At 42.5% G+C, this 22517-nt stretch overlaps 1 protein-coding gene and 1 pseudogene across 1 annotated transcript in view; both read left to right on the forward strand.

Moving 5' to 3' along the window:
* The window catches only part of LOC125314641 (putative disease resistance protein RGA4), a 233081-nt gene that overhangs the window by 77019 nt on the left and 133545 nt on the right, over window positions 1–22517 (forward strand). The gene's annotated exons all lie outside the window — the stretch shown is intronic.
* Window positions 1–22517, forward strand: part of LOC125316571 — a 110954-nt pseudogene that overhangs the window by 37677 nt on the left and 50760 nt on the right.

The following is a 22517-nucleotide window of genomic DNA, read 5'->3' on the forward strand; positions in this document are numbered from 1 at the left end:
TCTCAAGTCCATGAGACTCTACTCGTTCAACCTAATGAGTCTTTCTCGTGGCATACGGCACCTTTCCTCGCTCCGGGAACTCGACATTTGTAGTTCCGTAGGAATCGATTTATCGTGCCAAGAAAACGAGCATGGCACCCTATGGCGATTCCTTACGAAGCTACGTGTCCTTAAAATCTCGTATCTTACGGATTTGGTGGCATTACCCGAGGAGATTCAACATGTCACGGCTCTACAATCTCTCGAGATTTATCACTGTCGGCAACCGAGGAGTTTGCCTCAATGGATTGGAAATTTCTCTTCGCTCGAAAAGATTGTATTATCTAACCGTGAAAGTTTAGAGCGTTTGCCGTTTGAGATGCGCAACCTCGCGCGCTTGAAGGAAATACGAATCCGCAATTGTCCCGCTTTGAATGAGAGTTGCTTAACAGATGGCCACGAAGATTGGCCAAGGATTGCGCACATTCCAGTCATTGTTTGGGAGGATGGATCGGACGATGGGGTAGCAGCCTTATCGTGCACGAGAAAAGACTCTCACCTATCAAGTGCTCCTTTCCACTATTAGCGTTCTTTATTACATAATTTCTCTCCACTATGTTCGCAACGCATATTTATCAAGGAAGTGTTTAGCCAATTGTTCCTTGTATTCTCACTTTCATTAGAACACAAAGTGACTTATAACTTCCTCATCAACTCTTATATATCATTTTAAGTATAGGAGAGTCATGAAAGAATTCTTTGTAGATGCACTTATGAATTATTACCTCTATTGATAGTTTATGGTTTTTTTTCATAAAAAATAAAAATATATTTAACGAAAGTTCACCGTCGCAGGTGGAAGTGGCGTCCTTGCGATCGAAGGCCTTGTCCGAACACATGCTCACACACCTGCAAACTTCCGGCAACGGCGGGCTCGGCGCCATGTAGCAGAAGAAAGTGTCCCTCCGGTTCGCCACCAACGCCGTGTACAGGTCGAAATTGCTTTGGTACATCACCTTCCTCGTTATGTCGCGCATGTGGAACACTACCTTTGCCTCATCGTCTTGGTCTTAGAACTTCCTCACCCGCCCCTTTATCTCCTCCATCATGGCTGCCGGAACTCCGTGATTCACCACCCGGAAGAACGCCAGCTTTTCCAATGCGCGTCGCATCCTCTCGATCGCCTCCTTCCTCTTGGCATGGTCGCAGACGATTCCGCCAAGATTCTCGGAGCCACCGGTCTATTTGGAGCAGCCTCGGGATGTCTTGTGCGGTGGGATGAAGAAATTCTTGGGATTTCGGTGATCCGGGCATCGACGAGACTTTTGACGCCAGCTTTCGAGTCTTTGCTCGCTCTGTCATACCTGTCCTCGCCGGAGTCGGAGGCCAAATCGATGGTTGGAATTGTTTCTCTCTCTCTCTCTCTCTCTCTCTCTCTCTCTCTCTTTCTCTCTACTCTTGTTCAATTTCGCTGTGAATCTGAATTCATTCGTGATGAGTTTGTATTATGAATTGAGTGTTATGGAGACATTGCAATACATGATGTGAACAGCTTCTTTATAGACGAGAGGTGGACGGAAGAGAACAGGATCACATTGGGAGGTTTCGTTTGACTACGGAATTATGAGGTTCATAAAAATGGAAGGAGAAAGTCATTGCTTATGAGCTACAACTTGCTTAGAAAATGACAATGATGTTTAATAATGGCTGATTCTTTGGGGGACGGGGGGCGTATAGTACCCAAGTTCTGCAATTTATGGGAAAAAAAAATCCAATTAGGATTTGTCCATGCAGACTCGACTAGCTCAATTGGGTTTCAGCTATGTCGCGTCTTAATTGAAACCTCTTGTTTCATTGAAAATGTAGGAAGCGTACATAGATTTATGCCTTGCAATGGATTCTGGTTATTGTGGTTGAGTGAAGTTGGAGGCGGGCAACGGTTTCACTTTTTATTCTAGCCGCCAATATACAAATTGGAACTCGAAGCTGAACCAAACCGAAATGTTCCCAAGCGCGCAAATTTTCTCGTGGTAGATTGGTAGATTTGTTGTTGTAACTGTCATACGAGTATTGGGCACAGTTTCATCTAACGGTAACATATTTCTTTCGATATTAGAGGGTATGTGTCAATCTTCCTCTACCTCTATTTTGAGCTCTCTTTTTTGGTTCTACCTTCGTTCGGGGAATGGTCATCTTTTCTAGGGTTGTCTTGGTGCTCAAAGTTCTATCTATTGAAGCGATATAAGTCGGTGACCGAGCAATGAAGAGAGGCAATCCTGTTCTGTTGTAGTTTTACATAGATGAACAGATGCGCAAACTTTTATCTTTGAATACAAACATCAATAAATCACCTAAAATATTCACAGTCCACGGCTAGAAATGCAGTGGGCGGTGTAGTTTGAGGGCGTAGTCTCCTTGTAGATTGGTGGGTTGTCTGCTGATGTTAATTTCTTGATGGGTCCGGACAGCCGTGAAGATGGCTGAGGAGTGTCGCCCAAGAAGCATGCCACTAAAACCCCATGACTCGGTGCTCGACACTCTAGGGTCGGTTGTTTGTTATGAATCGCGAATGCAACAATTAATAAACGAGTTTTCGGTCCTGTCGGTTCACGGGTCGAAATGAAGGAACATAATTTCTACGTACTAATGTGATTACAATCTTGATGTTTATAAATGCAAAAATTGCAGAATATCCAGGACCTGCATTGACCGCTCCTATGAAAGCAATTGGTTTCAACATGCATCTGTCTCATTAGACAATTTCGGACCTATCAATGTGAGGCTAGCATGATCTAAGTAAGTTGGAATCAAGTATGGATTAGTCGGATGGCTCTGTTAGGATACTTGATGCACAAGCCATTTGGGAATGGTAAACACGGATTTGCATTACCAAAGAAAAGTGCAGCTTGTGTAGACATAATGTCATTGCTAAGGAAGATGCCATGGTAATTTTCAACTAACTTAGCATATGAGAAAGTACAGTAATAAGGGCGAGAAGAGAGTCGCAGTGGGTCGACCCATCAAAACACGGTTTCGGAAAAGTGCAGAGATGAACAATGAAATCTGGCCGAATCTACTTACCCGCAAAAGATCTACGATGTTGATCTCTAGTGGTCCGGCTATTGCGGGAAAGTCGATCCACCGGTTCTCATGAAGCACTTGAAGTCCTCCAATTTGATCTTGGAGGAGAATTGCAAGGAAGTCATTGTCTGAATACTTTGTCTCACCTAGGGTCAACGCGGGCACATGATCTTGTGTCCTTTTCCACACTCCATCTCCTTCAAGTGATCCGGGTGGAACAGAGTCCTAGGGCTTCTGATGAGAGCTCAAACAGACGAGAGCCGATATCATCACATGCTTTGAGTATTCCATCAGCATTTCTCCGCCAGATTACAGCAAAGGGTATTGATATTCTGTATCAACTCGGGTGCAAAAGCTCGGTAGTTGCTACTGCCCGAATGCGAATAAAGTCAACAGTTGAGGAACATCCATTTTTCCATCCAAAAAGAGCGGAACGACCATCTCCGACGTTCTCGTCGGTGAAAATGATCAATCATTGAGGATCATCTTATTGATTGGTCTCATTGATTGAGACCAGATGCAAGAAATATGCTATGACGTGGAGTGAATTTAGGGGGAGAAACTTTGTACAGATTCGGCGGTAGCAATTGCCCTGGCGGATGAACGAAGAACCGCGCGCTCTCATTTCGTGAGTGTTCAACACATATTTTGGCCAATTCAATGGAAAAGTAAAGAAAACTAAGAAGGCCATAAAGAATCAAATTACATGACCAGTTGATCGCATAAGAGGAACGCAACATGATTAGGTTAATCGCATAAGCTCGCATAAGCTATGTAATCGCCACGGTAATATTCTAAGCGTAAACGGCCCAAGATCCTAAAGATTTGGTCCTAGGCTACTTTATTGACTCAATCCTCTATTCTAAAAAGGACAATGCAGGGCGTTGCCCCCCTTGATTTAAAAAATAAAAATTAGACGTGCACGGAGGAGAGAGGGGAGGCGTCTATGAACTTGATAGTATCAAGCCCAAATACAAAACCAAAGGCTTTTTGGTTGCATGAGGCCCAAAAGGAGGAGTGATATTTCTCCGTTTCGTCACTTGTAGGCCCATATTTTCCTGAATCATTCCCATGGGCTTAATACTTAGAATTAATACAAAGAGTTGAAGTTTCGAGTAGCCAACAATTCTAAGAACTTCAAAAATAAAGAGCAAAGAGTCAATGTAAATCTCCCAATTGGCCCACATCTTCGTTTTTCTGTTCATCACCTAATCGTTTGAATACATACAGAATCTCTGGAACGACCAAATTGGTTGGATCATCGGTAGATGATTCATCAGTTTTTCCGGAAAATTGTCCAAAAAACTCCTAAATGTATCACATGTTTGCCAACTCAATGGGAAAATATTGGATATGTAATCACTCGATATCTCGTCGTATTAAGTGTATCCATTAAGAATCTCTTAATTAATATCGGCACCAAAGGGCATTTTACCAGCAATCTCTCGTAATCTTCTGCTCATCGACTCTAGAGTTACGTAAACAATTTTGGGCTTTCGCTTGGAAACTGCTCTCAGGACTCGATCAAAGGCTTTTTCGGACGAAAGTGCAAAAAAAGGGAAGTAGAAAATTTGACCCGCGGGCATTTATTTGGTCTTTCCTGTTTTCTTTCTTTAGTCCCTTTTTTTGGGGACCCCACGCGTCTTTGACACCACGTACCATTCACATGCTTATCTTCCTCATGAGTCAAATACCATCGGCATTGCCAAACCATCGTCTCAGAACAAAACCATTCCCCATTTTCCCGAGAACCGCCCACATTTTATGTCTTGTGTAAAACACCAAATTGTTATGATAAAAGTAAAAGCTACACTCTTTCACTATAAAAAAATAGAAAAAATCATAAAAAAAAATTCTAAATTACGCTCACTTTGACACATTTATTCCAAACTTTTTTGTTAACACAAAAAGTCTCAAATCTGTACCCATGTGACATACTTACTCAAACTTATATCAATATGACACATAAATTCCAAATGTATAAGCATGTGACGTATTTACATCTAAATTAAATTTTGAGATAAATTTGTCGCACAGATACAAGTTTAAGGTTTGCGGTGTCATGAAAAAAAAATGATAGGTAGTTGACTAAAACAAATCTTGAAGTCGTTGCCCTCTTGTCTTGTGGTCCCTGGTGGCCTTACCCAACGCAAAATTACAAGTAATGACAGTGGACCCAAAGAATTGATGTAATAAAATAGACTTGGTTAATTGACCTTGAGTTAGGAAAGTGTTGAGCCGTTGGCTTTCCCTTTCACTTCAAGAAGTCTTCCTCTGCGCTTGCTTAGTCGTTGCGTTTTACGCGTAATCCGGTGGCAATTCCGTCTTGGTGCGGCATGGAGTCGTCCCACATGATCTGACTTTACTATCATTCATGCACCAGCAGGCAGCAACTAACGTTTATGTTGATGTCCTCTTTGGGCTAATCGGGGATCATGCGGGCCCTCGCCGATCCTTCACTAAGCCGGCGCTCTAACAAGCCTACGCGGCGCTAGACCTACCCCGTGACGGCGGACTAACATGATTATTCATAAAAACTAATGTATGATGTTTTTTTTTTTTTTGGGTCGAATCTTCTACGTATGATGTTGGATCGATCTAATTCTTATGTTCACAAAAAGCCTGTGACACCACCTCGTGTGAGGAACCATTCACGCCCGCTTCGGAATTCGTAACTATCCTCAAGGATCTCAACCTCGGAAGGATCGCGATAATATTCAATTTATACTTGTCATATTGCAAATGAATACTGTCGCGACCTAAAAATTGAATTTTTCAGGTTAACGGATCATTAGGTTAATTAGATTAATTAACCTAATTCGGACTCTCCCAAATCCTACCGAATCGCAACTTAGGTTCAATTACATGCCAAGATTTTAAATTGGAGCCGCCACTAATCTTTTATGGTAGGTAGATTAGAAACCTAAGTAAAGTATTCGGGAGAAAATACTTTATTTCATACGAACCGGAGATTAAATGGATTCGGGGACTTTGTTACATTAACTTTTCAATTAATGCCCTTTCGGTACCCGATTTTCATGAAAAATCCTTAGTTTGATGATTTGAATTAAAAAAAAAATTTTGGGGTTTTCTTTTATTAAATGCAATGCTAATGCAACCTACCTATATGACATGTGAGATGTAATGACATGGCAAAAATACGTGACATGGCATAATGACGTGGCAAATATGCATGACAAGGAAAATATAATAATGCAAACTAAACTATAATGCTATGCAACGTGGATGGTATTTTTTTGGTATATTTTTGTGTATTTTCGGATTCATGAAAAAATAAAGGTAAAAACTACTCTAATGTGAAGTAACATCTAATTTAACTTAAGAAATTGATTTCTCAAAGTCCTAATTTTATTAGACATTATTTTCATGCAAAAAGTGAAGAGAAATGTGATTTAGCTTAAGAAAATGTGACATCTTTTTTTGGGATTTTTTAGGAATTTATTTAAACCATGAAAACAATGAAATTTGAACAAAAATAAACAATATTGCCCATAAAACACCTTTAAATCCGAAATTCCGATTTTTATTCACAACATCCCCCGAGATTAGGGTTAGCAAGTGAATATATTATAGAATTACCGTCGTCCCTATATACATAGGGCAAACCTTGAAATTCTATTTAGGAATTAGCGATCCGCTCCTCGAGATCGAGGATTTGATATCTAATTCACACGTACGGGCACGATCGTACTTCGAGATCGAAGTCATATGTTGCCTTTAATGTACGTTTTCCGAGGGACAAGGCACAATTGGGGAGCATGTGTTATGGGCAAGGTAGATTATAAAAATATTTGAATTAGACTAAGGTATATATAAAAAATTAATTTCTCGGCCAACTAGGGATAGGTGCCGAAATTTTCAAGGGGATAGGCCCCTATCCGCAAAGGATTCACATATTTTAAAGTCAGGAAAGATTATCTCTTAGAATCTTTGAAATGTATCAGATAATTTCCAACTTTTTAAAGGATATGTTCCTTTTCCCGTTTGGTCAGGCTCATGATTAATCAACCGATTTTTTATTGTGCGAGCCAAAGTAAAAGTTGACCAAGGCAAACATCCATGATGACTAAAGTCTCCACTCGAGATTAGTATTCCAACAAATACATATTCAGATCCGAATATTGCAATAACAATGGATAACAATGAAGGGACGTCCAGAAATATTTATGAAAGGATTTCAAGTTTAATGGGTCCCTTGTAAACAATCAAGCACGCAAAGGTAAACAGCCCATGATAACAAATACCCGATGATATACTCAGTCATGCAAACACATTCATTAAAATATGCGAATCAACCAACTAGGCTAGTGAACATTCAATGTTAGAAACCTTACCTTGAACCGGATATCGTCTTTGCTAATCGAACTTCGTACGGAACTCGATTATTCAAGCTTTTATGCAAAAACTCCGGCACACTCGCAGCGTTGATTCACGCCCAAAACAGCCGCTATTCAAACTCCAATCCGTGAATAATTCTTGCACCGCGGCAGCAGCTTCGCTGGTCTTCAAACAGCAGAAACACGAGCTGTTTCTCCCTGGGAACAAACTCTGGACGTGAGCTGATTAATAGAGGCTTCAACAGCAATGTAGGGGCTGTTTGTGGGACGTCAAGGTGATGATATTGCCGCTGGAAGATGGCACACGGATGACCAGCAGCTTGGATGAGATTCTGAGACTTTGATAGGTTCCACCAAAGTGAACGTCAAGCTGGGGAGGAGACAATCGGACTCTCAAATCTCTCGAAGCTCACTTCACAATGTGTGCAGCCAAAAATTTTAATATCGCCGACCCCCATTAACGTGACTTAGGGTTGCTTATAAAGGCCTTCGGACCACTAGTCCTATTTGGAGTAGGACTCTCTTAGGACCGTTAATTTCACAATCCTAGTCGAAGTGGGATCCAACATGTGCCATTGGATTATGAGTTCCCACATCTACCAAAACTCTCGGTTATTTTCAGCAAAGTAGGGATAGAGTTTTAATTTTTTTGGATACTCATAAGATAGGGCTCCTTCAACTAATGAAAATCTTGAAAACCTTTTCAAAATTGGAAGAGTCCTAGCTCCCCAAGGACTATGGAATTCGGTCATGAAGATGTGAATGACATAATGGCCGAAATTCTCATGTCTTGCGGGCCTAGATTAAACAAATGGACAACTAAATGAACCCCTATACCATTTTAGATGTCGGAATGGGCTAGATTAAAATTGAGATGAAGTCCAAATCACAAATAAGATCCGGTACACCCATGTTGCTTATGACTCAATTTTAATCAAAATAAATCACGGACAGGCTTGTTCATCAAGAGAGAAATCATAATGCTAACCATCAGACCTGGACAATGCTCAGAGGATAACTAGCTGGCTTCGTAAGTACAAAAACCACCGTTTGTCCATCGTCTCCTAATTTCCAATGGGTATTGCAACTTCTGCCCATGACTCCCCATACATATGGCGTTTCTTCCTTCTCTTTCCACGGCCACCCCTTTTGGACGTGTAACAATTATATCTTGGTAAAAATTTATGACTAAGCCTTGGTCCAGTTTTTATCAAATCAAACTCGATTGACTCACTCCGATCTAAATGTATGGCTGACAAAAAATAAAATGCAATGCATGATGATTATTTTTGCGAGAACTATATGTAATTCTCATTTTATGAAGTAAATAAATGAATTTCTAAAAATCAAAATTTAGGTGTCAACAGCTGCCCCTCTTTGAGTGGAAGTTCGCAGAGGTTTCGCTCAAAGACCAAAATTGAAACCTAAATTTTGCCAATGCAAGTGATAGTAATTTTTGGCAGGATTGAATCCCATTTTTAATGTGAAATAAATGATGAATGAAATGCGAGACTATAAATAAAATGTGAAATCTGCACATGGATTGTATATGAGAATACCTGTTGTAGCAAATACCTCATAATGTTGATGATTCCCTCAATTTCCAAGTTTCTGATGCGAGGATCTTAAGGTACCGGGCCTATTCGTTACCGCAGATTTTCCCACGATGCGAGACAACGCAAGATATGTGTGTCCTTCGAGATCACAAAGAGCTACGTCGTTGCGAGTCGAAAGAAGTGAAATCAAGTTCACAAGAGCTACGTCATTGTGAGTTGATAAAATGTCAAAATCGCCAGTGCATATGTCTTCACGATTTGACAAAGGGGAACCAAAATCATAAGAGCTACGTCGTTATGATTTGACTAGGATCAAAATCATGGGTGCTTATGTCGTCATGATTTGATAAAAGGGCCGAGAATCATAAGAGCTATGTCATTATGAGCCGACTAAAGGTCAAGATCACCAGTGCATATGTCTTCGTGATTCGAGACCAAAATCATAAGAGCTACGTCGTTATGATTTGATAAGATGTCGAGATCGCCAGTGCATATGTCTACACGACTCGACAGGAGAGGCATATTGCCCGATTTGAACAATATTTGAGAGGAATACTACCGAATGGAATCGATAAGTACGAAAGGGGCATATTGCCTGAATTGAATCATAACAACTATCATCGGAAAAGCTGTTAATTTTGAAAAGGAGTTCGGAAAACTTACCTGGTTCTTCGAATGAATAATCAAGGAACGGGGCAGATTGCTTGTATCGTACCTGTTTAATCACTTGAAATGAACATGATCAATTGTTAACACAGCATGATACGTCCACAAATTCTTGAATTTTTTGTTTATATTGCAAAGCTCCATGGGGATTTGTCAATAAGGAAATCGATCTGATCCTTTTGATGAGTTTGATCAAATCGAATGAGGAACTGCAGTCAAAAAGGACTTTCGCTCACTCTCATGAAAAGGGTTTGGAAACCCGACCATTGATACGGGTAAGAGAAAACACTCGGAACTGTCATCATCACACTTGACAAGGGTCCGGGTATTCTCGCAATCAGTATGACCAGGCCAATCTATGAGGTCTTTTGCAAGGACCGTAATTCAGGTTTGGTTAAAGGGTTTATCAAAGGGGACTCGTATGAGTCATTTTTGGCTTTGAAATGAAATGAAATTCTTGTCACCTGCATTGGGTTTACAAGTCGGGAACCCCGCAAAATGAAGTAAAAATGATCTTGCTCGCACTTCTTCAAGCGATATTCATAAGCAATTCAAAATCCTACATTAACCCAAGTGCCCTAATCTGAAGAGACTTTTGGTAACGGTTGTAATGTAGGTTTAGGGTAGGCCTAGAAATGAAAGGCTTATTTGCAACAAAGGGTGCATAATGATGAGACGGGTGACCATCTCTTTGCTTAGAATGGTATTCTTGCAGACCCCTTGGGGAACATTCGAATGTGTCCAACTGAGAACCCCTTCATTCTAGAGATTTTCTCGGAGTTTTTTCCTCTTTTCTTTCACAAGAAATGGCCCCCCTTTTCTCTTTTTTTTTTTTTTAGGCCTCATTTCTCATTTTTTCTTTTTTTGAATGGTAAGCCTTTGCTTTTCTTACTCCCTTCTCTCACCTCTCTTTTTGATTTTTTTTTTTCAAAAGGAAGGAAGGGGCCTCGTCCAGGGCCTGCATATTTTGCTGGCAAATCTTTCGAGTTCGAGTTTGCCCCAAGGCATTTTGCTCATTTGCCGGATGATTTGGAATGATTCCTTGCTAGGATGATCACCAATTGGGTTACGAGAAATGAATCCGCCGCTCAAATTGAGTTTGCAAAGGGGTAAATGTGTATGATGTAGAGAATGAAATGCTCTTCGTCATATCTAAGGCACTTGGACTAATATAGAATTTGCATGCAATAAATACACTCAAAGATTGATGCAAGTGAGAGCAAGAAGATTTTACTCATTCCTTGATTCGAGAATTGCCCCGATGTGGGGTTGTTCCCGACAGGGGCATGAAATGAATCGCTGTTCAAAGGGGTTAAGCAAAGGGCAACCTGTAGTGTTTGGATAGAGGAAATGAATGCCTCATATCATCTTGGCTGTCATTCTTCTCCCGAGATAACCCTTTACCTTGTCAGTATGGAAACTCTCTCTTTTTACCGGGGGTTATGATATAGACGTGTATAGGAAATGGTTTGCCTTTCATCGTCCCGATATTCCTCATTCAAAATGATCAATTCAGCAGAATCAAAGAAATTTCCTGATCGAAAACCTCCCACATTGAAGATTAACAATGCGAATAAGAACAATTCAAGTACAAGTATAATGCATGAACACTCATTAGATGAATTGTAACTTGATTAAAATGTCGGAGCAATTCAAGCATAATATTTCTTTACAAAGATCGAATTGACGGGGTTGGTAAAAACACGACCATCCATCTCGGTCAAAATCAAAGCGCCTCCCGGGAGTACCTTCTTCACAACATACGGGCCACCATAGTTTGGAGCGAACTTCCCTTCGGGAAGTGGAACAATGGGCAACAATTTTCGCAGGACAAGGTCGCCAACCTGGAAGTGTCGAGGCCGAACCTTTTTGTTAAAGGATTTAGCAACCCTTTGCTGATAGCACTGGCCGTGACATACGGCCCTAAGCCGTTTTTCATCGATCAAATTTAATCGGTCCATCCTCTGCTGGACACAATCAGCCTCGATCAGCTTGACTTGAGATAGGACCCGCAAAGAGGGAATCTCCACCTCGACCGGTAACACTGCTTCCATCCCGTATACAAGAGAGTACGGGGTTGCCCCGATAGATGTTCGAATCGAAGTCCGATACGCCATGAGGGCAAACGGTAACCTCTCGTGCCGGCCGCGATAATTCTCAGCTGTCTTAGCTAAGATCTTCTTAATGTTCTTGTTGGCTGCTTCCACCGCTCCGTTCATTTGGGGACGGTATGGAGAAGAGTTCGGATGCTTGATTTTGAATTCCTTGAACGGATCATCGACCCGCTTATTGTTCGAGTTTGAACCATTGTCGGTGATTATGGCTTCGGGCGAGCCGTATCGTGCGATAATGTCTCGACGGATGAATTTCACGACATTCCGAGCATGATCGCCAAGTATGATGTAGCTTCAATCCATTTAGAAAAATAGTCAATGGCCACCAGAATGAAACGATGCCCATTGGAGGCCTTAGGATTAATAGGACCGATCACGTCAATGCCCCACATAGAGAATGGCCATGGTTCGGATAATCGATGTAGCTCGTTCGGAGGAACGTTAATCCTGTCACCATGAATCTGGCATTTGTGACAACTCCGGACATGTTGAATACAATCGCTCTCTAAGGTAAGCCAGTAATAGCCCAACCTCATGATCTTCTTGGCTAGCATGTGTCCGTTCATGTGTGGACCACAAACTCCTTCGTGCACCTCCACCATCAAGCGGACCGCTTCGGTGGAATCTATACACCTTAGGAGGACCGAATCGAACGACCGTTTGTATAAACTCTCTCCGCTCATAAAAAATTTCGAGGCCATCTTCTTTATGTACCTTTGGTCGGACGCGGTACTTTTTTTCGGGAAACTCATGCTTCTGAATGTAAGTCTTGATGTCGTGGTACCATGGCTTGCCGTCGGGTTCATCGGTCATAGCCATACAATATGCTGGCTTCCTTAGTATCTCGATCTTCAACGGCTCAATCTCAAGTCCATTAGTGACTTGTAACATTGAGGACAGGGTAGCCAAAGCATCGGCGAACCGATTGTGAGTTCTAGGCAAATACTCGAACGAGATATCGTGAAACTCCTCTACTAATTCATCTAGATACTCGTGGTATGGCAGCAGTTTGGCGTCCCGGGTTTTCCATTTTCCAACTGTTTGGAGGATAATCAACGCCGAATCCCCAAATACCTTGAGTTGAGTAACTCCCATCTCGATCGCGGCCCGCAAGCCGAGGATACACGCCTCATATTCTGCTATGTTATTTGTGCATGGAAATACCAACTTCGCCGCCACGGGATAATGCCGACCACCGGGAGATATTAGGACGGCTCCAGTGCTCGATCCCGATAAATTGACAGCTCCGTCAAAATACATGGTCCAGATGTAATCCTCCACCGACATGATTCGATCTTCGGAATGATAGGCGTCATCATCTCGCCCTGGACTTTCAGCTAGGACATCCGCTATAGCCCGTCCCTTGATTGACTTTTGGGACAAATATTGAACATCAAACTCGGAGATGAGGATTTGCCATTTGGCAAGTCTGCCAATCAATGCAGGTTGATTCAGCAAGTATTTGATAGGATCGCATTCTGTCACCAGAAGCACCCGGTAATGCAACGTATATTGCCGAAGCCCGTGCAATACCCGGACTAACGCCGCACATGTTTTCTCTGTTTTGGAGTACTTCATTTCCGAAGCTGTGAATTTTTTGCTCGGATAATAAATGGCTTGTTCTTTTCCATCCTCCCGCCTTTCTTGGGCTAACATAGCACCCAAGGACTCACTATGGATTGTGAGGTAGAGGATTAAAGGTTGCCCCGGCGTTGGAGGAACAAGCACGGGTGGATTCATCGGATCTTCGCTCGACTTCTCAAAAGCTTCCTCACATTCGCTATCCCATTCGACTAGCGCATTCTTCTTTAACAGCTTGAGGAACGGCTTAGCGGTTTCTGATAACCGAGAGATGAATCGAGCAATATAGTTTAGCCTACCCATCAAACTTCGAACTTCTTTAACCGTCGTTGGCGGCTTAAGCTCACGAATCGCCTTGACTTTAGAAGGGTCGACTTCAATACCCTCTTCGCTTACCACAAATCCGAGCAGCTTGCCCGAGCTGGTCCCAAAGACACACTTGGCGGGGTTGAGGCGTAACTTGTACTTTCGGAGTCCGTCGAACAATTTCTTCAGCGTTTCCACGTGATCTTCTCCATGCTTTGTTTTTGCTATCATGTCATCGACGTAAACCTCAATTTCATTATGCATCATGTCATGAAAAAGGGCAACCATGGCCCGTTGGTAAGTGGCCCCAGCATTTTTAAGACCGAACGGCATTACCCGATAATGGAACATCCCCCATGGCGTAGTGAAAGTGGTTTTCAACTTGTCATTGACGTTCACCGGAATTTGATTGTATCCAGAGAAACCATCCATGAATGAAAACAATTCAAACCTCGCGGCACTGTCAACGAGTACGTCGATATGCGGGAGGGGAAAATCATCTTTAGGACTGGCCTTGTTCAAATCTCGATAATCGACACTGACCCGAATGCGCCCATCTTTCTTCATGACGGGGACTATGTTAGCGACCCAATCGGAATATTCTGTAGTCTCGATGAATCCTACGTCGAGAAGTTTCATGACTTCCTCTTTAATCTTCTGCACCAATTCTGGTCCGGCCCTCCGCGATTTTTGCACCACCGGCTTAGCCGAAGGATCGATCGGCAAGCAATGTTCGACAATGGAACGGTCAAGACCGGGCATATCTGCATAGGACCAGGCGAAGATGTCTTGGTAATCCCTCAAGAGGTTGGTCGGACGTTCGGCTACGTCCTTAGGAAGGTTTGCCCCGATCTTAACTTCTTTAGGGTTTTTCGCATCGCCCGGGTTGATCGAGATAGTTTGTTCACCGGTCAAGGGCTTGATCTCTTCATGTTGTTCGAAATCCCGACGAATTTCCTCATAATCTGGACTGGACTCATCTAAGTCGTATACTTCTAAATCCATTGGTTTTCCCTCCTCATATGTGCCCCCGAAACATAAAGTAGCAAAATCGGAAGGACAAACAGGGCTTAATCATTCGTTCATTTTTTTCAAAAATTGGGTGTTTCCTTTGAAGAATTTTTGTTTTCAAAGACCTCGGGGCGAGAATTCTTGACGAAGCCCAACCCTCGGTGCTTACCATAGATAACGGATTGTTCGATCGCTGGTTATCGTCATCGGGTTGGTTTGGGGATACTTCGACAAGATTCAAAGAATTTAATGAAGAACATTTGTAATTTTATTGATAATAAAATCAATGAATTACATCTTATTGAAAAAGAAATTGAAAAGTGCGACATAAAACTGAAACGAGAATCCTAAGAAAGTGATGCAACCTAGACTCCTAAAAACTAGAATATCCCACGCAGGGGATCGCATAAATGTAAAGGTGTTACTCTGAATCTAAACCCTCCAGTGGATCGTCGAATATGGCATTGACGGATGGCCTTAGGGGTCTAGGTAGCATGTAAGGCTCCTCTTCGGGTGTTCCATCAACTTGCATGGGATCCTCAAATACGGCAACAATGGTTAAATCATCAAACCATCCAGCAAGATCGGGGACTCCATCATCACCTTCATCGTCGTCCGGGTCCATCAGCTCAACCACAGCATCTTGGTCCTTCAGCGAGTCAGGGAAGACAATCCCTAGGTCATCTTCAAATTGAGTTGTCTCATTGTAACCGGCGACTACTCCAGCTGATCGGAAGGTGGTGTACAAAGGTGGTGGCAAAGGACTACATTCCAGCTTACCGCGACCCATCGCACGTCGCTTACCATGTCTAGGACGGCCACGTCCTTGGAATCCCAAACCAGCTGTATGGGACCGGCCTTTAAGTTGAATTGGGTTGCGGATCCCTTGGCCATGCTGACCCAAACCCTTGCCGGGCTCAAAACCATTACCGATCATTACCTTAGCTACCATAAGAGAGGTAGTTGATATTTCAGGAACGGGTAAGGGACTTTCCGGCGACGCATGAATGGTCCGTACTAGCTCAAAAGCATGGTAAGAATCTTCTTCATTATGAGCCGGCTCGATGTAGGGGATAGCCGTTTCGTTGAAGATTCGATGATCTTCCTCGCCATGGACAATCACTAACTTTTGCTCGACCACGAACTTGATCTTCCGATGAAGACTTGATGGAACAGCACCCGCATTGTGAATCCACGGACGTCCTAGCAAGAGGTTGAATGCAGATGGGATGTCTAACACTTGGAACAAGACATCAAACAGAGATGGTCCAATCTGGATCTCCAGATTAATTTGCCCCATAACGTTCTTTTTCATACCGTCGAAAGATCGGACTGAGGTTTTGGCTGCTCGCATCCCGGCCAAGTCAACTCCCAGGCGGTTCGGTGTAGCTAGGGGACAAATATTCAATGCCGACCCATTATCAATGAGCACCCGAGCCACATAAGTCTGTTTGTGCTTGATCGTTATGTGTAAGGCCTTGTTGTGGCCTCGTCCTTCGGTAGGGATCTCATCGTCAGCAAATGCAACCCGATCTTTTAGAAGGATGGCCCCAACAAAATTCTCCAACCTATCCCGATCGATGTTTTCGGGCACATGAATTTGGCCCAACACCTTCATCGGGGAATCCCGATGTTTTTCGGATGACCGTAAGAGCTCAAGTAGAGAAACCCGAGCCGGCAACTTTCGTAATCGATCAACAATGTTGTACTCACTTGTCTTGATCACAGCCAAAAATTCCTTTGCATCCTTTTCAGCTACCCGCTTGGCAGGCCGATCATCATTATAAGCACGTCCGGACCTTGTTATCGGGGCAAGGTCATAGGACCAAGGAACCGCCTTGCCATCTTTATAAGGAAAAGGCTGGGGGGAAGTAATCACCAGAGTCTCGGGTATAACAATTCCGAGTTCATCATCTATTGCGTCCTCCAAGGCGGGCATATCAGCTAACTCCGGATCACTCTTAATTAGACTAGCCACGTCGGCTTCTATCGCTTTAACCTTCGGAGAAGATTCAGATTGAGATAGAGCCAAAGCAGCAAATTCTTGATCCCGAGTCAATTACAATCCGAGATACAAGTGGCTACTACCTCGCCTCGATTTGCCCGGACTATCAACCCGTTCTCCATAAGAGTTGAGATTCTTTCTTCCACCTGGCCGAACGATACTATTTCTCCAACCTGATAATAGCCTGCTCTAACCAGAGCATTGAAAATGTCAACCACCCGGATCTTAAAAACACCTCTTCGTCCGCCTTCGTAACTAAAGACAGCATTAACCTTGCCCGAGTGATCCGGCAAAGGATTATTCTTGGTGTTTGGCTGACTATTGTCTTGAAATGAAAATGCTTTGGAATCGAGCAAGTCTTGAATGCGGTGTTTCAACACATAACAGCCATCTGCATCATGTCCAGGCTCACCACAATGGTAGTCACACTTCTTTGACGGGTCATACCTTGGTGAGTTCGTGTTACCAAGTCGTAGAGGTTCGGAAGTCAGAAGCCCTTTCTTACGTAAGACCTCAAGCACCTGCGACGGGGTCCCAGGTAGAGGAGTAAATTGCCGAGGAGGACGTAAATTTCCTTTTTGCCGTTGTGCACTAAAGTTGCCCTGCTGCTGGTTAGGGATCTGCACGACCGGCACCCGGGCCATGGGTTTCTGGGCATAGGTCATGTTAACCCGTGAAACGTGCTCTTTGTCTTTCTTTGCCGTGAATCTCTTGGTACTAGTGGCAACATCTCCGTACCAACCTTTCTTCATACCACTCTCAATCTCCTCAGCCATCGCGATGAGGTGACCGAACGACGTCGCAGCGGATCCAAGGATTCGTGACCGCATCGTCCGAGGTAAAGTGGAGACAAATAATTTCATGAGCTCTCGCTCGGGAGGTACCGGCTTTAGCCGAGATGCCACATTCCTCCACCTGGTGGCGCATCGCTTAATCGTCTCTCCTTTCTTCATCTCAAGCTGCTCAAGATCTTCTCTGGTGGTGAGCACGTCTAAGTTAAAGCTAAAATGCTTGACGAAAGCATTAGCCGCCTTCTCCCAATCATCCATCCGATAGATCTCGTAGTCCGTATACCATCTCATGGCAGCTTCCTTTAGACTAGCCTGGAAAGTCTGAACCATGAGGGGGCCGTTGGTCGCATGCTTGTTCATTCTTGCCTGATACATCCGGACGTGCTGGACCGAGTTGGAAGTCCCGTCATACTTCTCGAAATCGGGCATCTTAAACTTCTCCGGCACCGTGACCTTTGAAAAGACAGATAGGTCAATTTGGGGTATGTTGTGCGTCCCTTCCATCTCACGGATTCGCTGCTCCATTTGGGCCAATGACTTGGCCATTTCAACGGACGATCCCATAGCCACGGGGCTGGCTTGGGAGATGAGAGCTGGTGATGGGGCGCTCGAGCTAGCGCCAGTAATGACAACATCCTCTAGCGGCATGGTGTAACCAAGGACATGCTCGGAAGCCTTCTCGGGATTGCTTGCGGGAAGGGTCGGAGAGACAGCGTTCTGAGGTGTCGGATCGGTCGGGTGCTTAGCAGAAGCAACAGTAGCAGCCATCATACGTTCCATCATCTGGCTCATCATACCCTCAAACCTCTGGTTCATAGCCTCGAATTGCTCTCGTAGAGCTTCTTGGACCGCGTTGTTGATTTCAGCCTTGTCCGCCATTTTCTTAGCCACCGATCGGGTAATGTGCGGAGGATCCGTGATAAATTACCTTCAAAAGAGAGTCATATGATGAGTATAATGCATGAGAGACGTCGAGTCGATCCATGGCTATACTAGACTCATGAGCACTTGACTCGTGACCTTGACCTGCAGGTTCCAGCCTCGTCGGGTTTCGGGAATTTATTCATGAAAAATCATCCGATTGTGAAAATGGTGTGAAAATTTACTAGCTTAGAGCCAAGAGGTTGATTAACAACTTTTGTGTTGGACGATTGAGCTAGATCTGAGTGGATCAAACCAGTTTAATGCATCTTTGTGAAAAATTACGTTCAGAAAACTGTTTTGTCCACCTGTTGTTAAAAGAACGAAGGACCCCTTTAAATGGTGAATTTAATTCCGAAATTTTTCAGGCTGTTAATTGAAACATAGATAAACAACTTTCATGTTTGGCAATTTAATCATGCGGCACGTTTACTAGTAGTAAATCGCAAAATGAATCTGTAGTCTGAGAACGTGTCAAATTCCAGCCTGCCTGACTCCGCCCATTAACTCCATAAAAAATAGAAAACACGATGGATCATTACGAAATTTTTTGAATAGATGGTTCAAGATCTTATGAACATTTTTCATTTGAAGTGAGGAAACTGAATCCAACAGGAAAAGGGTGTAAAAATTCTTACAGCACAGCAAGGTCAGAATGAGAACAGAACTGTTTTAACTGCAATTAAAGGATAACAAGCCTAACACTTGACGAAAGTTTCCCTAACAAGAAGCCTAGGAAAATAAAGAATGTGTCCAGACATCGAAAAGAAAATTAATTAAATGTAAGACCAATAACCAAACGACTCGATGACGATACGATCTCAATTTACTACTTCAAGAGAGCATCCTTGTTTTTCAACCGTTTCAATGCCCGTGTCGCCTCTGTCGCTTTCCTCTTTGCCCGCTCCAATTGCTGCGTGAGATCTTCCACTTGAGCATGAAGAGTAGCCGTAGGTCGCACCTCTGGGATTACTGGTCGTAAGGCTTCAGGAATTGAATGCTTCTTGATGTATTGAGGGGTGGCATGATATATCTTTTCATTGCCCAGCAACTCCTTCCTCGGTAGCTTGAGCTTGGATGGCCGACAAAAATCCCACAATGAGCGGATGGTAATCACTGATTGTTCACGCTCCGGGACATTGACGGTGAAGTCGAGCCGAACACCTTCGGCTTCTAGGGGTGGTGGTAAGGTCTGGACAACTCCGTATTGACGTGCCACCCGTAGTGGATAATACTCAGTAGCTCCAGTGAATCCGAGCAAAGGGATTGGTCTTGCACCAGCGCTTGCCAAACGAGCCATACCTATCTTGAACCAACTAGCTTGCCATAGGAAACCCCTAGGTTCCGGATCCTCTAACAATCCTATCCACTCACAAAAATGGTAATCTGGAATTTTATCCTGTTTTTCTTTGAAAACCATGATCGGGGGAGAAAAATTTCTGAGCTTTTCGACTGTTACAAGATTTTGACATCCTTTAATATGAGAAAGAAACCATATTTGTAAAAGCTCAGCCGAACCTTTAAAAGTACCACATTTATCTCGCTTATACTTGTTCAAAGACATAAAAGTTTCCGCCAATATTGCGTTGACAAAATTTTTCTCTTCACAAACTTGTTGAACAAAGTAAGCTATCTTTGGGTTAATCGAATTTTTACAATGTGGAAAGATTACTAGTCCAAAGAAAGCCAGCAAGAAAATTTTCCCTTTTTGCAATGAAATAGCTTGATTAAAACATTCGGTCAAGAACGAGAATGAGCAATTCCCATAATTAGCTTTTAAATTTCTTTGAACTTCAGCTATTCCAATATTCAAAAATTCAGCAAGCAAGAGTGGAGGATCGGTACCGATATATGGACTAATAGGTTCCGGATCTAGGGACTTTCCAATGAGCATGCTATATTCCTCTAAAGTAGGGGTAAGCTCATGCTTACCGAATATAAACGTCGAGGTCTCGGGGCACCAAAAATGAGCAATCGCCTGAATAAGCCCGGTACGGACCCGTATCTCACAAAAGTGCACCAAACGCCCCAATCTGCGCTCCACGTAATCTCGAGATATGCTGTCCAGTTGGGTAAACCAACTGCCTAGTCCCTTCTTGGGCATTGGAACAGTTCGGATGTTCTTGCATTCCATGCGCTCCATGAAGTAGTAAATCGAGACACGACCAACCTAATTGCCATGGACCGACCGAAATAGTACATGAGGATACGTAATTTGCACGAAAAGGATCAGAAAGCTTACCCACCAACATTATGACATTACACAGACATGCGCGTGACGGGTGTCAGGTGTGTGCCCTTTTTTATGATTTTTTTTGAAAAAGTTCGAAATCTTATAGACAAACCGTACCAAATTAGATTGGTCAATGCTCAGCCTTTAAGAATTTCATTTAGGTCGAGGGTCCATTCCATGCTATGAGATTATAGCCAGGTTGGGTGATCCTCCGTACCAAAGCTCGGGATCGAAGATGGGGTCACCCATTCCTCGTGATCGAGGCTAAGGAGATTCCCAATCTTGATACCATCCTAAATTTTACTAAGGTTTTGAAAATGGTGCAGTGCAAACAAATGAAAATTCATGCACAAGAGTTTATGATTCCCAAGATATTAAATTACAATATGACACAGCTATCAATCATTCAAAACAAAGGTCGGATAGTCGGAAAATCAATATAACAATTAACACCCAAAAAAAAAATGAACAAATTACAAATCCAAATCATCAAAAGGAGAATCAACATGAAAATCACTTAGGCTTAAGTCCACCAGAATTTTTTGAAAAAATTAGTCCCCAGCGGAGTCGCCAAGCTGTCGCGACCTAAAAATTGAATTTTTCAGGTTAACGGATCATTAGGTTAATTAGATTAATTAACCTAATTCGGACTCTCCCAAATCCTACCGAATCGCAACTTAGGTTCAATTACATGCCAAGATTTTAAATTGGAGCCGCCACTAATCTTTTATGGTAGGTAGATTAGAAACCTAAATAAAGTATTCGGGAGAAAATACTTTATTTCATACGAACCGGAGATTAAATGGATTCGGGGACTTTGTTACATTAACTTTTCAATTAATGCCCTTTCGGTACCCGATTTTCATGAAAAATCCTTAGTTTGATGATTTGAATTAAAAAAAAAATTTTGGGGTTTTCTTTTATTAAATGCAATGCTAATGCAACCTACCTATATGACATGTGAGATGTAATGACATGGCAAAAATACGTGACATGGCATAATGACGTGGCAAATATGCATGACAAGAAAAATATAATAATGCAAACTAAACTATAATGCTATGCAACGTGGATGGTATTTTTTTGGTATATTTTTGTGTATTTTCGGATTCATGAAAAAATAAAGGTAAAAACTACTCTAATGTGAAGTAACATCTAATTTAACTTAAGAAATTGATTTCTCAAAGTCCTAATTTTATTAGACATTATTTTCATGCAAAAAGTGAAGAGAAATGTGATTTAGCTTAAGAAAATGTGACATCTTTTTTGGGATTTTTTAGGAATTTATTTAAACCATGAAAACAATGAAATTTGAACAAAAATAAACAATATTGCCCATAAAACACCTTTAAATCCGAAATTCCGATTTTTATTCACAACATCCCCCGAGATTAGGGTTAGCAAGTGAATATATTATAGAATTACCGTCGTCCCTATATACATAGGGCAAACCTTGAAATTCTATTTAGGAATTAGCGATCCGCTCCTCGAGATCGAGGATTTGATATCTAATTCACACGTACGGGCACGATCGTACTTCGAGATCGAAGTCATATGTTGCCTTTAATGTACGTTTTCCGAGGGACAAGGCACAATTGGGGAGCATGTGTTATGGGCAAGGTAGATTATAAAAATATTTGAATTAGACTAAGGTATATATAAAAAATTAATTTCTCGGCCAACTAGGGATAGGTGCCGAAATTTTCAAGGGGATAGGCCCCTATCCACAAAGGATTCACATATTTTAAAGTCAGGAAAGATTATCTCTTAGAATCTTTGAAATGTATCAGATAATTTCCAACTTTTTAAAGGATATGTTCCTTTTCCCGTTTGGTCAGGCTCATGATTAATCAACCGATTTTTTATTGTGCGAGCCAAAGTAAAAGTTGACCAAGGCAAACATCCATGATGACTA

The sequence above is a fragment of the Rhodamnia argentea genome, chromosome 1, assembly GCF_020921035.1.
Source record: "Rhodamnia argentea isolate NSW1041297 chromosome 1, ASM2092103v1, whole genome shotgun sequence".
NCBI classification, from domain to species: domain Eukaryota; kingdom Viridiplantae; phylum Streptophyta; class Magnoliopsida; order Myrtales; family Myrtaceae; genus Rhodamnia; species Rhodamnia argentea.